Source organism: Thalia democratica, chromosome 6, assembly GCF_965202585.1.
Source record: "Thalia democratica chromosome 6, ktThaDemo2.hap1.1, whole genome shotgun sequence".
NCBI classification, from domain to species: Eukaryota; Metazoa; Chordata; class Thaliacea; order Salpida; family Salpidae; genus Thalia; species Thalia democratica.
The window spans coordinates 17845787-17864824 of NC_139170.1; positions in this window are offsets into that span (position 1 = coordinate 17845787).

Consider the following 19038-nt stretch of genomic DNA (forward strand, 5'->3'; position numbering starts at 1 on the left):
TTCTTAGCTACTGGTTTTTTTAAAAACAATCAGTAACAATTTTTTGAAAACTGTAAGAGTAAAGTCAGATAAAAGTTGTTAATATTTATTTATTAGTAGTTTCTATCAGCTTAACATAAAAATGCGTATAGTTTATTTATTCTAGCAATGGTCAATCTTTACTTTAAGTCAAAAGATAAAACTTTTCAGATTTACTAAAGAACTATAGTAACTTAAATATCAGTATGACTTAATTACAATTTAAAACATATTTTAATCATTCTTAGCTAGATTAGGATAACTTAAAAGTTTGATAAAAAATGTTTCTTTATGATAATAAACTGTTATTTTTTAAATGATATAGTTCTACTGGACGTTTATCTACCACAAGAAAGTTAGCTCTACTTAAGCATTTAAACACCAAAAAAAATCAGATGGCTGATCAAAAAAAGGTATACAGAAAAAACAAAATTATTCAAACTGTCCATAAAATAACCTGGTCTTAATCTCCTGTTCTCCTTTACCTACAACTTCATCTATCATTTAAACTAATTTGCTTTCTACTAAAATTTATCGTTTGATATTAAACACAGTAGAAAATAAAATATTCTCGTAATTCATCCGAGGATTTTGCACAACAAGTTGAAACTATGTTTCCTGATAGTTTAGTTTTAGTAGATAATAACTACCTAACAAAATAATCAAAGTTGTCTATTTTTATTTTATTATTTTTAACAATGCACCATATGTAAAATTTGTTTTGATAAAGAAAATTCAAAAATTCAGTGATTATGATTTTACTTTTAATAAATCTTTAATATGCAAAAACTTATAGAGACATTATTGTTAGAAAAAAAATATTTAATCATTTTTAACATTTTTAATTTTGACTTAATGATGATCAAAAGATCTTCTTTACCATTTTAGAAACGCAACTAAAGGTTTTGACTAAAACAAGTTTGTCTAGGTATCAATAAATCATACGGTTGTGAACTTGGCGTTGTTTAAAACCAAAAGAGATAAGCATCAGATTTCTATTAGCTAGTCAACATAAGAAGCTATAAACTACACGTTCTTCATGGGGCACTCCAAAAAGGAGCAGAAAAAAACAGGCTGGAAATATAAATTGTTGCTCGAACACTTGCATTTTCATTTTCCATTACTGGTGCTCGTAAAAAAGGCTTTTTAAAGTGAATGAATCACATCATTTTCCCATTTCATTTTGCAATGTAAAGTTGCTTGAGTCTAACACATTGTGGAGCAAGACATCAAGCAAACTATTTTTTGGACTCTTTTGCCTATGTTTTTTATATTTTCTATATGTTTCCCTAGATTTTTTTTCTGAAATTTTAGTTGGTATCCTACACTATTAAAGCTTTTTAACTAGGGTGGGCAAATAATTTAGTTGGCGGGCCGGATATACTGTAAAAAATTTCGCGGGTTGGGCTTGTTAGAAAAAGTCCTAATGGGCGGTAAATTTCTAAAAAGTAATACAATCAAAACTTTATTAAATAAAACTTTTTCATAATATCGATTTTTTTAAATTAATTCTAATGAAGAGCAACTTCTAAATTAATTATAAAAATAAAGACAGAATTTAGTTTTATCTGTTTATTACAAGCTGTTTTTCAACTTAAAATAAACGATGCTAGCCAAAAAAAGTTCTTGACGGACCGGATGTTGGTTACTGAATGTACGTTGCCTAATTTATCTTAACTGATATGACTTATTTAGGAAATTGACAAGTTTTATTCAAACAAAAATTATATAATCATGGACAGAAAATTAAACTGTATCCGTGGTGTATGACTCGATAACCGAAAGGTTTTTCATACACCAAGTTCTTGAACCAAACTTTTTAAGCGCTTTTTTTGATTAATAAACAATAAAATATATAGTTTATTTGTCGCGTTGAAATTTTTTGTTTAAATTTGATTAAAGATTATTATTTAAATTTATTTTTAATTTCATTTATGTACATTATCTAATTTAAAAATAGTTATGAATTTTAATGTCCTCGACAAGGTATTAAAAGGTATCCGTGGAGTGCGACTCGATAACCAGAAGGTTCTTCGTGCATCAGGTCCTAGGAGCAAATATTTTGAGCGTCTTTATTTTGTCGCTTAATAAACAATATATAATACTTTTTACAAACTTTTAAAAAAGTAGTTCTGTTAATAAAACTACAAAATTGTTTAAATGGAGCAAATTAAAAAGAAAGCTTAAGGCACTGAACAACAAACGAAAATTAAAAAACTGAGTTATTGTAATATATTTCTTAATAAATACAAATTTAGTTAATTTTGTTTTACCTTTTTAACGTTATTAACTCAATCTTGTTGTTCAAATTTTTGATTTTTAAATGTATTGCTTGAGATATGTCTAAAAAAGTTTTAAAACTTACTAAACTATGCTTTTTAGAACTTACAAAATATTTTATTTTAATATGAGATATATTTTTTTACCATCCTAATCTAATTAATTTGACCCTCTAAGACAATAGACAACTGAAATTACTCAAACTTTTAAAAATCTTTTGATTGAAAACAATTTACTTTCATTTACTTACATCGTTAAATATCTACTGTCTAATCATAATAAAGTAAGTGCAAAAACTTTAAGTTTCAAAAATGTTATAAAAAACAGCTAGAAAATTACATTTAGACTTATACACATTTTCGTATTGCTAGATATTATCTTTTAATACAGTGCTTCCTCACTTATCCGGTTCCACGCTTATCTGGCCTATTTTAGTTGAGAAGTAGATTTATTTAATTCAGCTAAAATCACTGATTTACCATAAATACATGCATAGTTTGATTCAAGAACTAAGCAAGCAGTTTAAAGTAACGTGATAGTTCTTAAAAAAAACTTGATGTTATAGTTCATACTTTTTGCGTTATAAAAATGTAAGAATATTAAACTTAGGGCTACTCCAAACATCAAATATTTAATTTCGATAAAACCGAATTGTATTTAAGAATGTTGCCAGGACATACTTTAGCATTAGTACACAACCGGCCGGATTGAAATAAAAAACTAGAAATCACACCAAAAAGTGTTTCACAACTTATTCGGTTCCTTGAGTTTAATTGTAAGAAACAAGAATGCTATATAAAATAAAATTCCATTATATTTTTATTAAGAAAGAGTTCCGATATTAATTAGCCTGTTTACGATGTAATTAGTTTTTGCTGAATTATTTTAAACTCTACAATGTTTTGTTTTGTTTATTTTATGTCTGTCTTATTTCTTTGGTTCGTTGAAGAAAGTTTAAATAAATTAAATTAACAGATAATTAAGTGTACGTTTTATTATATGTATTGCATAATATTAATAAGGTAGACTATCGAAAACAAATATACTTTGTTCTTATCCGGCCAAAGGCAAATCCAGTCGTATTTACGAAAAAATATTTCCCAACATGGCCAGCTAAGCAGGGAGGCACTGTAATAGTTTTTTTTTAAACTTCAGCATCACTACATTTAAGCTTCAACATTAAATAAAACATTTTTTATATAAGTTGTTTTAATGTGAAAAATTTTCAAGCTTAAGCTATTTTTTCATAAAATATACTTAGAAACTATTAATGTATGAAAACTTAATTGAAGTAATTAGGTTTAACGTTAAAAAAACCATGAACTTTATCAAGTTTTTTGATTGTTTTTAGTAAAAATGTCTTTAAAATCATACTTTTAAAATAAAAGTTAAAAAAAAATTCTAAAATAAGTTGTGTTAATTTTTGATATACTTTTAGAGGTAATAATTGGAATAGAAAGAATTCAAAAAATTTATTAATATACCAAAAGTTTTAAATCTTCTTAAAAGATAAAAAGTTATTGTCTTTAAATCAGTTTCATTTTATGATTTAGAGTAAAATGAACAACTTATTATTAATTTTTTTAAACGATGTCAATAAAATTACAAAATATCTTCCTTAAGAACTATAAAGCAGACTGCTATCTATTTCATTTAGGTAAAATGTGTTTTAAAGTTTAATTATTTAAGTTAAAACAAACAATTTAAATTAAGCTTATACTATTTAAATCTTTTTTCTGACAACCCTGCAGTGAAGTCGGATACTAATAGTAATTTTCATAAAACTATATTAGATATGAGAAATTTTTATAGTCGTTCTTTTAAAAATTTATCTAAACAACTACTTTTAAAAAAATGTGAAGAAAGCGTTAAGACAATACTAACTTATTCCATATATAAATTACTACTTATAGTCACCTAACATAAGATGTCAATACGCTTTTTTTTTCAATGTAATGTAAAATACAACTTTAGATTTTATTTATAGACATACATTTGAATTTTTAGAAATATTTTGAACACTTATTTTTTCTATGAAGAGTTTTTTTTTCTAGCTGAAGATTTTTATAACTGAGATATAGATAGACATTTAAATGTATTTAAATATCATAAAATTGCAAGACACAAGACTTTTCCATTATAACTTTTGTTAACAGTTTAAGGGCTTTCGGAATTCACAAACTACATTGTAAAAAATTAAGTCGTGGAAGAGAAATTTTGTTAAAAAGCTGTACCACAGAAACAAAAATCTCGTCTCAGAAGATCTGCAAAACAACGAGTGGCAAAAAGTTAAAATCTTTTGATGAAAAACTCTTTCCTGACCAAAATAATCGATGACCAGATACAAAAGAAAAACTACTTTGAGTTAGAACTAATTGAAAATACAGATGATAACAAACTCTTCATTACAATATCTTATGTCAGAAGGGGAACGTGTCACTTTTGCACGAGCGTCACTCTTTTACGAGGTCACTTTTGCACGAGGGGACACTTTTGCACAAGGGGACACTTTTTGCACGGAGGCAACACTTTTGCACACTGAGTCATATGTACACGGCGTCACTTTTACGTGGCGAAATTTTTTGACGATGACATTCTTTCACGGCAGCACTGTTGCTCAACGATACTTTTGCACAACGTCACATTTTTACGGTGACATTTTGACACGATGACTTTTTTGTACGGAACATCACTTTTGCATGCAGGCAGATTAAAAGTTTTATAGCTTGTACCAAATCTGTAGCATAAAAAAAAACTGAAAACTAAATTTTGTAACATACCTATGTTAAAGGCAAAAATGAAAGATTTAAAATCTTAAACATTAAAAATTAATGTTAGAAACAAAGTAACGAATAGACAAAAAAAATATTTTTAAAAGACTCATACAAGGGACAAAAAAATTAATTTATTTAGAAGCTTAGATAAAAAAAAATACTTTAAGTGTAAGTAAATTGTTCTAGTTTACTATTAATTTTAATATATTAAATGACAACTATGCCTTTTTATATATTTTACTGTACGATTACAAATTTTTGTCCATATGATGGATGTAGGCATCAAAACTTAGACCACTTAAACTTAAATACACATGAAGATAAAATAAAATTAACACAAAAAGTTTATTTATTAAAACAAAGATAAAAACATAATTTGATATAAATTTATAGGTAAACATAAAAAGCAAAATTTTTAACAACAAATTTATACTTATTTACGCTTTGATGTAGAATGATCATTAAAAAATATCACATTTTATTCATTCAAAACAACTTTCGTTTGAAAGCGCATACTATTTAAGTTGACAAAAATAAAATTTTATTTAGTTCATTTAAATTTTTATTTAAGAAAATCAAAATTAGAAGCGTGCAAAAGTGAAGCTCCGTTCAAAATTGACCGACTGTTTAAAAATTTTGTAGTTTATAAGTATATCGGTGAAAATATAAAAAATGTCGCCATGCAAATGTAACATCGTGCAAAAGTTTCGACGTGTAAAAATGTCGCCGTGCAAAATATTTACCATCAAAAAGTGTCCACTCGTGCAAAAAAGACCCTTTGTGCAAAAGAGTCGCTGTGCAAAAGTGTCCTCTCGTGCAAAATTGACACCCACCCGTCAGAAAGATATCGGAGAAATTCTCCAAAAAACATCAAAGTTATGTTCGAAATCATCGGAGTAAATACACGTTTTGCATATAATACTCAAAAAGTGAGGAAGTATTTCTCCTTAAGGAGTCAATAAATCGTATGTAATAAAGTTGCTTAGTCTATAAGTTTACGTATCCAGGTGATCTGAACAACTAATATATTGGTGAGACTGAAAGAAAGCTTTTTGTAAAAATTAAAGAGCATGTGACTCAAACTAATAGTGCGGTATTTAAACATATCGAGAATTGTGCGTTTTGTACAAAATTTAACAGCATTTATAATTTGTTTTGAATCGTTAAAACGTACAGTTCTTATAATGATCTATTATCCTTATAAGCTTTACTAATTTTAAAAACTTAAGCAAAATTTAAACAATCAGCTTGGTCCTGATAAAGGATCAAGAGTAACTCTTGAAATATTTAAATAATCCATTTTGTTTTAATTGGTTTTTTGTTTAAAAAATCCTTTTTGTTATTTACTTGTCTTTTTTTTTTAATTTTGTTTCTCATTAAGTATTTTGTTCTACTTTATTTATATATCTTTTACCAAATTTGTGTGAGTGTTTAGTATTTTTGACAAGGGAATTTGTGAATTCCATAAGCGCTTAAATTGTTTATAAAAATTATAATGGAAAAAAGTCTTGTGTTTTGCAATAAAATTTAATTTTTATAACTGAATTTCACTGGCTTAAACTAAAACTATACTGTGTTTGACAAAACTATCCCAGCCACCGGTTTTACAACATTTACTATAACTGGGGATTTCCTTTGTTTTATCTGTTCAACTATTTACTAATTTCTTTCATTCTACAGGTAAAGAGGATAGAAAAACTTTTGTTTATCCTTTAAAAAACAGTTATTCATCTGGATTCTCATTTAAGCGCTTTTATAAAATAACTCGTACTGCTGCTTCAAATCTGTTGTTATATTTACGGTTGCTTACTGTTTTATATTTTAAAGTTAATGAATAAATAGTCATAACAAGTTTTTGATTCTTTATAAACAAATTAAATTTATTGTAAATATGTTGAGTATATTTCAAACATAGGTGCTTTTGTTTCTTTGGAATTTTCATTAGTATTTTAATTTTAATTATGGACATAAAAAAATAAATCTTTTTATCTTTTTAAATCCTTCTTGTTACAGAGTGGCCACTAAACCTGAAATTTGACATTGTAGGCTAAAAAATTGGGAATTCAAAAAATTTCGAAAAAACCTGGAATTTTAAAATTTGTATTTTGCTTTGTTTTATTTGATTAGAATTATTTTTTTGACTCAAGCAGTGGCAACCCTGAATGTGTTATATAAGTATAGTTCTTTAAGTTATGCTAAAACTTACTTATTGTAATTATTTTGTTGTTATTTTAATGTTTTTTTGTTATGCTGAACTTGTATTTTTGGTTTTTTATCACTTTTTTTCTGCTTGTATTTTGGTTATGACAAGTGTCATGTAAACAAGACAATAAAGTTTAAAATACTTAATGTTTTTGCTTTTTTGTACTTAGCACATAGATCTGTAGATCTTATTAGAATAGGTTGTGCTTTACAGTTAATGCTCATACTCATGTTTGTTTTTACATATTCAAAAGGAAAATATGTTAGTTATAGCAATTTCACTGCTTCTCCCTTTTTGTCTTATTATTGACCTTTTTATTGCACTTTTCAGGGTTGCTCTTGCAACAAGAAAAATGTGAATTTACATGATCATAAAAACCAAAATATTTGGGAGGAGGCGGTGTGGTGCCCATGGTAAACTATGGTTTCCATAATTTGTATTGACAGTAATGGGTTTAAAAAAGAGTGCAAAGATATTAAAGATAAATTTTATTTAAGTTCTAAATAAAACTTATCAAAGTTATTTACAAATATATGGTGTGAGGATCGATGACTGAAAGGTCTTTCTCCATACCAATCCATTGACCATAGTTGTGAGTGTTTACATTTTTCTTTCTTTCTTAATAGAATGCAACCTTTTATGTATTATCTTTTAGAACTGATATTTAGAAGTCTAATTTTTAAAACAAGTGATTTTGTTCTAAAAATATTTTTTAAGCGTATATGTATGTTTTTTAGTAGTAGACCCCTAAAGTTAAAAAATATAAGTCTACCAAAAAATTGAATTAGTTTACTTAAAAAGAATTTCTAATTTTTTTTTAAATTTTATAGAAAATATTTTTTTATAGTTTTAAATGTATATTAAATTAAAGCTTAAATAAAGATGTTGGAAACACAAGAAGATGCTTTTAGACTTTTGAGTTGTTTAAAGTGTTCAGCACAAGCAGAATTATTTGCTAGAGAATCAAAGAAAATCCTTACAGAATATGGTAGTGAAGTCAAAAGGGAATTTCAAGAGTGTCTTGTAATTAGTAATATTATACATGATGTTAAAAAAATACCAAGAACAACAAAACAAGAAATTGAACGTCTCTGCCAAAATAAAGGTGAAATCAAGGGTACTAAAAAGTTTTTAGAAATGGTTTTTCGATATGATAAATTTGTTTTTTATGATTTTATGGAATTAGTCATAAACAACTGTCAAACATTTTTATTCAAAAAGTTATTTTTAGCTATTCAACAAAAGACTAGTTTGTTTAATGACATTTTACCTGCTAGCCAAACTAGTATGTCTCAACAGATAAACTCCTTGTTTGAAAATTCTCAATCATTAGAAATTGACCAGAGGCTAGTAAATCATTTTGATAGTACAAATAATTTTTCTGAAAACCAGTCTATTGATAACTTTTTCATTCCTACAAATTCATCTGGCACCAACTTGCATTCTGTTCAATTATCAAACACCCAAGATATTGATAATCAACTAAGTACTCAAAATGAATCTGACGATCGCCATTTTGTTTTTAATCCTACAAGCATTGATTTTGATGTAAGGGAAATACATGAGCTTAGGAATATTCGAAATAGAGTTCTTCAAATGTATGGAAGTATAGAAGAATTTGACAGGCAATTTATGAATAGAAGTATGCAACAGAGGTTAATTCAAGAAGATATGGAAAGTGAAATATTGCCAGAAGCTTTTTCGTTTACAGGTGGTGAAACACAAAATTGACTTTGATTATAATTAAATATAGTAAGTTAAAATAGAAATTAAACTAGAAATGTATAAGAATTAAAGTTTTAATTTTTAAATCATGAGTTAGTTTTATCAGCATTGAGGTATAGGCTTGAAACAATAAATTTATAAAATTAAGTCACATTATAAATGAGCTAAATTAGAAAAGACCAAGCTGTATAAACATTATTTTAAAATGACCTTGTAAAAAAGTAACAGTTAGAAACTAAAAAGTTAGGATTGATACAGTCAACCATAACATTTTTTTTTATTGCAAAACACATAAACTTTTTGAAAACAGCCTACAGACAGTATTCTAGGTAACTCACAATCTCAATTTGTGAGAACTTTTAGAATTATGAGGACGGAACAGATTCATTTTAAACTTGCGAATTTGTTTCAAAATATAAACAGTTTTTGGTAGTTTGAGATTAAGCACAGAGCTTTTTCATTTACTAGTGATATCATTTAAAAGTGCTTTTAATCCTAATTTGATAGTTCCAAAGCAGTAAGCTTCATATTAAAACAAAATACTCCGAAGTTAAAGTGTTTAGTTTTCTTTATTTATCGTTATACTTAATTATTTTAATATTTTAACGTAAAATGAACAATTTTTGTACCAAATAATAAAGAAAGCTCACTAATCAATTAAACTACTGCTATTTCTTAATGTTTTTTTTTAAATAATAACTGTCTGTTAATTTTTTAAGTTAATCAATATATTTAAAACTATTAAGTTGCTTTAAAAGTCTTTATCTGTTAAGTCTAATTTAGAAAAATAAGTCTATTAAACTAATCTATTTTATTTATTTTATTACTTTTAAAGTTTATAGAAATGAAAAAGTGTGAAAACCTTTAGAAATTTAAAACTTACTTAAGTTTTTTACATACAATATGCACACATAAGCTTTGTTTTGTAAATCAATTTTTATACTTTTCAAAATATATCTCTGTTATATAATCATTTTTGCATAATAACATTCTTGTACCTTAGTTTAAATACTATTAGCTAAACGTATCTATTAGTAATAGTTGATCATTCTGTTATTTTTTTAATATTTCTTCAGTTTTATTATCTATTTATACTTTATAATTTTGCAGAAAATAATTTTTTTTACTTGAAAGTAAATGAAATTTACGAAATATACACAGAAGTATCTATACTATATACTAAAAAATATAAAATATTATTTTTTATCAATTTCTTACTGTATTTAATTTGTACAATTATTATATAAACTGAAATAGAGACAAGGTTCGATACCCTGAATTTTCTTATATAAAGTTAATTATGAATATACTGGATTCAACTTTTTTTCTAATGCTTAACTAATTATATCTATAAGTACAATTTGAAATGAAATAAATCTTTTCAAAAGCATTCAGAAGGTCTATGGCTGGGTTTCCTAAAGTAGGCCATGAGGTCATAATTTGAAACTACACTAAATATTCTAAAATTGTTGATGAAGAGCCAAAAAAAAGGTCTAAGTGTTTTTTAGTAATCTTGTTGAAGGGGGCCATGGCTTTTTAATTTCTTTAAAGGAGGCAATTTAAAAAAAAAGTTTTTGAAACCCTGGTCTTTGCAGGGTTCCCACTTCCTTATAAGTTACTATAAGTTTGCAATATACTCTCAAAATCCGTAGAGAAAATTGAAAATTATGTAAAAATTCCTAGAAATATTGTAACCCTATAAACTAAGTTTTTTTGCTTGGTGATTGAAATTTGAAAGCCAAAACAGCAGAACCGCAAGGTGAAAAAACTCATAAAAAAGTTAATTAATTTAAAAAAAATCAAATTATTTGCAGTCTCAGTATAAAACTGTTTCTCTAGTGAACCATAGCAGATAAAAGTTTTCCGTTTTTATATTAAATAGTAATCATCTGAAGTCTACTTATTTAACTAAAATTAGAGCTCAAAAACCCTTGAACTTTCGTAAATTTTTTATTAAGACTATGCCTGTAAACGGTTAACGACATATTTTACTTAATGTACCTTTAAAATAAGTTTGTAACGTTTAAAATTCATTGTTTTTTAAAATAATTTCCCTATAAGTTTGCTATATTTTACGGATTTTCTTATATTTCGTATATTTTGAAATTTTAGTGGGAACCCTGTCTATGGTATATTTTCCTATCATATTGATTTACTAGAAGTTTTCCTAAGATACTGATTTACTGCTTTTACACTAATTTTAACAGCTACATGACAATTCAAGTTTCTGGAACTCAAATTCTTCAAAAAATATTTAAGAGACCATTTTTCGAAAAGTCATATATGTTTAAACGTATGTAGGTTATATATCTACAAGCTATTTTTCTTTTTTACAAAATTTAAATTTTTTTTTGATACAGACAAAAGATACTAAAAATAACTATATTTTAAAACTTATTTTAGCCAAATCTTAAAATAAATTAAAGTTTAAAAAATTTAAAAATGGCTTGTAGATAAGACTTACATATTTTTATTTTACAAATATACTTTTTTTTGAGTTGTGGCCCTTTAATTTTTTTTTTAAGTTTGAATTGTCAGACCTTGAATAGTCGTGTACCCACTTTATCACTGATTACAGAAATGCTTTTTTTTGTGTTATTGTAGGTTGATACTATAAGCTATTTAAAAACTTGAATTTTATAAGCAAGAAAGTTTAATAATATCTATTTATATACTTCTATTTAAAGTAAAAAAAGATAAATATAAGCACTAGTTTTAGTTAGTGGTTCTCTAAGTCTAAAATTAAATAATGAAAGGAAAAATTCAAAAAAAAAAATTTCATGATCTTTTTATTACCTTTTTTAATAAACATTTTTTCATACTATTTTTATACTTTTGAAGACATATAATTTACCTACTAGATTTTTTTTTAAACTTTCAATTTTTTTAGATATGGCTAAGAAGAGTTTTTAAATTTTGTATTAAAAAAAGATTCTTATCAAATAGATATAAAGATATATTTTTTTACTTTCATAGTTTTGTAGATAAGACCTAAAGCCGTTTTTATTTTAAAAATATATATAACTTTTTGAGTTGTAACCCATTAAACTTTTTTAAGAATTTGAACTTTCATGTAACCGTGCATACCATGGTAAAAATATATTTTTTTTTTGTAAACTGATGACTTTATTAACTTATGAAGTTTCAAAATTTTATCAATAAAAGGTAATAAAAATAAAATTTGTAAATAATGTGTTCCTAAAAATCATAGCCTTCTAGCAAATAAAGTTATTTGAAAAAGTTCACACAGGATTTTATTTTTCAAATTAAGTTGGAACCCTTAAATACTAAACAACCACTTTTATGACTTTTTATTAAAAATAAAATATTTTGTATTGGTCTAGTAAAGTTATAGATGTAATTAGTCTGGAGATAAATTTATGTTCACATTTTATCATAAAATGATATATATGCACTTTAGAATAAAACTGTTTTTACATCTGATTATCCTTTTTTTGACTTTGATAGTAGTAGTACATAAATCTTAAAAATTTAAACTGTAAAATCCTAATTCGTTAAAGTTGTACATAGCAAGCTGTTTTCTAATGGACTTTAAAAAAAACTAGATCATGAAGCATTGCGAAAAAAATTTAGACAATGATTCTGTTCAACTGTAGTAAAATCAATTTTAAGTGTTAAATAATTAAGGCATTTACGCATATTTGTTTTAGCAAATTAATTAATTCTCAAAATAGGTTGTTTTTCTAAATTTATTAAGAAGTAATAAATAAACAAAATTTAATAGTATTTTAACCTATAGTAGACTGCAGATAGCTCTTTTAATTAAATTAAGGTTTACATTGTTATGAATAATTGTGTACAAATACTTTTATCTGCTTGAATTTTGATTAGACACGTTTTATTTTTTTTAACTTTTGTACAATTTAAGTATAAAAATTTAATACTTTAGAGATATATTTACCAAAAAAATTGTACAAAACAACAACTTTTTGAAATATATCATCTAAGAAGTTTGAATACTATTAGTTAAATTTTAAATAATTGAAAAAAAAATTTAATCACATTTTCCTACTGAATAAAATCAGATTTTTTTAGCTACTAAATATAAGTGCAAATTACAATTTGTGTTTCAAAAGGTATTGACTGAAGTTTACAAACTATATTTAAGAAACTATGAATACTAGTGGCAAGTTTAAATATACTTCAGATATAACTATAAACAAAATTGTAAGTAAATTCTAGGAGATTTTCTGCTACTGAAAAGAATTGTGAATTTTTACTTGGTATTTGAAAAAGACTGAAGAATATCAAAAATGTACTTTGTTTAAAAATTCAAAAGAAGTTTTGTTCATAGACTTAGCTACTACTTAACACTCTTTTTTTACTGTTACAATTTTAAAATACACTAAGCCTTTTATGTGATAAGTAAAAAAATTGAGTTTTCGAATACCTATAAACCATTATAACATCAAAATATGTTTATTAAAACTAATATACTAGTGTAATCTTATCCGAGGAAAAAGATTAAAACTATTGTAAATGTTCTTAAATTATAAGTAGATAAGTTATTTAAAACCTATCCAATTTATCCGTTATTTCTATTCAACTATTCAAAAAAATCTTTTATAATGAAATAGTTAAAACATTTTAGAAGTTTAGTGTAATTTAGTGGTTATACTGGTTCTATGAAAGTTAAAATCTGTCAGTTAATTTATAATGAAAGTTTTTAAGGAGCTAAATTTCAAAAAGACACTTAAATTCATGATTGTTTATAGAATAACAAAAATCCACTCAAAAAGTTAAGTTTAGGACCTGGTGTACGCAAAAAACCTTTCGACTTTCGGGACATACTTCACAAATTCAATTTGATGTCATTTCCAGGACAGAATTTAAAAAAATCCAGAAGGTCAGACTAACAAGATTTTGATGGTAATTTTTTAAAAATAATTGTTTAAAAATAAATTGTTATTACTTAAAACAGCAATAATCTTAAAAATGTTTAAACTTATTTTAGCCATATCTCAAAAATTGATTAAAACTTTAAAAACAGAAAATATTGTAGGTCTAGCTATTAAGAAACTGATGCTAAAAAGTGTTTTTTTTTCGAGATAATTAAAAAAACTCAGAGTTATCTGAATTTGAAACGTCGGAATTTGAGTTGTAGTGCATCAAAGTAGTGAATGTAAAAATAGTTTTCAAGTTGAAAACTTATCTAGTTCTGTTTCACTAAATAAAAATAAGCTCCAAAATTGAATCACTAACTAATAAAAATTCGATTTAAAACTTTCAAAGGGAAATCTCGATATTGTACCAAGTTTTACCAGGTTTTTTTATGTTCTGATTTTCCTTTGAAAATTTAAAATCGATCCTTTTCACCAGTTGTTTATATCATTTCAAAGCCATTGTAAATTAGTAAAAGTAATCAAACAAAATTTTAAGCTTGAAAAGTATTTTTTAATAGATACTTTTATTAATTTTACTAAATTTTGTTCTGATTTTGTTCTAAAGTTTTAGAAACTTGAGCATATTTCATCATTTAAGAAATAGTCAGCTTAGGAAAAACTAAAAAACTTGAACATATTTAACCAAAAAAAAAACAATCTTAAGAACTAATATATAAACAAAGTATATTGAAAAGTTAGGTTTTGACACATTTTGTTGCCATTCGAGGCCAGATAGTTTCAAAAATTCTAAAATTATATTTATGCAATTCTACTATTTACATTTCAAACTTTTCAGGACTAACTTTAAAAAAATTGTTTAAATTTTCTTAGTAAGATGAAAACTTGACTCACTAAATTAGTTTTATTAGTTACTTTTAATATGAAGTTATTTAAAACTAATATAATTGAGTTATATTCTATACTGCTAACTATAACTCATTTATTATATAATTAACAAACAAGTTTATAATAAAACTTGTAAAGAGTTTTTAAAAACAGTTTTCAGACTATTTACTTTACTAGTTAAATTTTTGTTATTACAGTTCTACGTATCTAAAAAAGTTTTTGTATTTATGGAACAGGATATATAAGAATAAGACATATAAAAATGTTTATTTTTAATTAGGTTATTAATAATAAAAACAAATTAAGTAATTTTTTTTGTTATTACTTTCTAGCGAAATCGCTTCATTCAGATCTTACAAAAAATCATTTTTAGAATTAATTTTTTAAACATTTATAAAACTACTACTACAGAAAAATTTCGAAGTAGAATGTTTCTTCTATGCGTATTTAGTTGAAAATGCAAGAATCTTAAATAATACTTATTGAATTTTGATAATCGTTGTCCAAAATTTAAAAAGAAAATAACTTTTTTGATGCTACTATTATTGTACCTATTATTAATTAACATCGAACAGCTTGAAACTTAAAATTATTTTTTATCCTTGTAGCAAACTGCAACCCGCGATATAAATTTGAAACAAACAACTTTCGCCAGCGACGTATCTTCAACTAAAAACATACATTAGAAAATATTTCGACATTAGCTAACAACTAGACTCTTGATTTAATAGCTTGTAGTTACTTGTGCTCCATTTTTGGTTATTGTAACGCATTTTAGATTTAAAGTAGCTCTTTTTATTGATTATTACAACTGTCTAAATATCTGTAGTTCACTGCAGACTTTTTTATATCTGTGCGGCTCAGCAGCTTTTAAATGAAAAATTTTCCCGTCAATTATAAAAGGCTGCTAACTCTGATCAACGACATCTGAAAAATTACTAAAATTTAAAATAAACATTCTTTGTTTTTAATAAATATAAAAACATTAAACACTAATAAGTAAGTAGAAAAAAGTTTAAAACCTATTACTTTCAGTTTGATAATTTTGGCTTTAGTACGAATTTTATTAACTTATGTTTTAGAACTTTGTAATAAAAAGTAAGGTTACCCGAAAAATTCATATAATAAAATATTATAAACCTTAAATTTTTTCTTAAGCCCACTTTCATTCCATAATTCAGGTTCAGCGCAGTTTGTGTTTATTGTGAGAAGTACTAATTAAGATAAAACCTATGCGTTATAAAAAATGATATTTAGAAACAAAATATAAAGCTTAGAATACCTTAAAATAGTTTTTTTTTTACTATTTTTAAAACTAACATAAAAAATTGAAGTAAAAAAAAATCTAATCAAAAATAAGCAAAGCCTTAAGATGTTTAGAAAAGGTATTTATTTTAAAAAATTGTTCTTTGGATTCAATCGTTTTTAGTTTGCTTCACAAACAAAATAATACTTTTTAGTGTTGTCATGTTCAATATTTAAATTATATTTGTTTAACCTTTAAATACATATAAAGAATTGTAAAACTAACTCAAGTTTACTTATTCCTAAAGTTTTAGTATATACTTTCAATGTAATCGGACTGTTTGGTTTTAATTATCTAAAGAGTTTCAAACAACTACATATAAAAATGTATACTTTTTTTTATGATATTTTTTCCAATAAAGTAATTGATAAAAAAAAAATTCCAAGGTATTTAAAATTTTTGTTTTTAATATTTTTACGTAGAAAAAATAATAGTGTATTGATTTGTTTTTGTTGTACTTAAATGAATATGTCCTAACTCTAATTTCTAGTTTTGTTATTAAGTCTAAAAAAAAGAAGTTGTAATTTAATAGAAAACGATAACTTTAAACTATACAAGTATTTTAGTTAAAAAAAGTTAAATGTCAAATTTGTTTATTAAAAAAAGTAGTTTTAGCTAAAACATTCGAGTTATAAATAAAATTACTAAGTTATTCTGGAAATAGATAATAGAACAATTTCATTTAAAGTAATTTTTAAAACCAATGTACATATTTATTAATTTTTACATATAGTTTCAGCGTAGTTAATTTTAAAAAACAGTGTAATTAAGTTACGATTTTTTATATATCAAGTTTACTTTTAATTTCTTAACACTTTTACATTTTAAAATAACTTTTAACATTTTTCAGACTAATTGTTCTTCTTTTATCAAAGAATTTGTTACCAAAGAATTTAAAAGAATTTTTAAAGTTTTAAATTTATTTATTAACAACCTAGTTTGGTATTTGATAAAAAATTCAACTTTCATATTCACTGCAAACACAAAAGTGACGATTCTCTATAGTAACGTTTTTAACAGAAGCTGAACTTGAAGTAGAAAAATAAAAAGTAGTTTGAATGCTTTCACTGACAATGACGAGCACTTGAGCTCAAAAGCGATTTTGAAAGTCAACATAAAGAATTTATTTCTTATAAGTCGTGCACATGTTTATAACCTGTTGGTTAGCTCGCCTGAACTTAATAAAAAATGATCAATTTATTTATTTATATTTTTTAAAACGAAATTTTCGTTATTAATGGATTATTTTTGTTTGCCTCCTAAAATGGGGGATTAGTTGTTATTAAAGAATGATTGTTAAGTATTAAAACAAAGATTTATTTTCGTACAAATGAAGTACAAGAGTTACAAGCTTTAAGTTCAGAGAAATCATTATTTACCATGTTTTAATTTATTCTTAATATTTTTGAGGTAAAAAATGTCATAAATGTTTAATTCAAATGTTTTATTGTTATTTAATAGATAGGTTTAGTTATTTGTTGTTTAAATAAATATTTATTACGAGTATTTAGGTAGATATTAATAAACCTGTTTAAAGTATTTTTGAAATGCTGAAATTTTATTTAAATCAAAAATTATTTAGAGCATTAATTTTATTTTTCAGGATTGTAACCCAAAATTTACTATACATAGTCTTTTTCTTTAAGTATCAAACTATTATTTTTCTAAAGTATTCCAACTTTATTTTAACGTTAAAAAAAAGAGTAAAGTTATAAATAGATTAGATTTCAATATAAAAGAAAAAGCAAATACTTTATAAGACTTTTGGCGTTTCACTGCATATAAAATATAAACAACACTACAAATTAAGATCAACGTACATACATAGAAAAAGACATGTAAAAACTGTGTACAGCATGTATTTATATATTTGGTGTAAATTTTAGAAATACATATGAAACATTCCTAAAGCTTGTTCGAATATTTAAAATTCAAAATGTACACCGTCACACGCGACAACTTAAATATAAATTTCATAAAATATAGTTAAAATTACCATAGTACACTTTATCTAAAAACTAAGTTTTGTCAGTTTGTACTCAAGGCTAAGAGTCTTAGTTCAGAGGAATATATATTTATAACATTTATTTTTTATACTTAACTCTTTTTAAGTTAAAAACTAACTAAAAAATGTTTACTTATGACTTAATTAGTTTTTAATATAAAGTAAATGAATAACTTATTTTACAATTTTCTTGCTCTTACTGATTTTTTTTTTGAAATTCGCTTTACACAAACACTTAAAAAATATAATTTGCAAAAATTGTAACTGTATTTATATTTTTAACAACAGAGATAAGTGTTTAAAAAAACAATGTTTTTGCACTACATTTGTTTTAGTTTCAAGTAATTATTTGTAATATCATTGTTATTTGATTTACACACCTTAGTTTAGGACACTTATTAATTGTTGTTAAAAGTAAATTACTTAGCAATTTTTTGTTAGATATATTTTTATCGTTTGTAAGTTATCAGCGAGTTTTACTATATTTAGTTTATATAGTTAGACTTATTAACATAAATGATATTTGTTCGTTAAAATAACTACTACTTAATTTGTTATGCAAAAGTTTATAAACTTTAAGGAACTGTTAGTTCGTTGAAAACCTATTTCTTTTGATTAAAATAAACTTTAGTTTTGTAATTTAATTTTTTAATTTGTTAATTCACTTCAACTCGACTTTTTAAACTTTAGTTCCTTAAAAAAATTAAACAGAACGAACGTGAAAAAAATCTTTAAGGTATAAAGCAGTATTAAACTAGCTGTTTCTAATAATTGTTGACTAGTAAAGCAAAAGTTACTTTTATTACTCTGTTAATTAAGTTAAAATATTATACTTTTTTTGTTATACAGACCGAATGAAGCTATAAACTATATCTAAATGTAATACTTAGTTAGTAAAATAAACTTTCGTCATTTTTTTTTTAAATAAAAATAAAAAAAGTTTAAACTGTGTTGACTAGTTAACTATCTTTCATTTT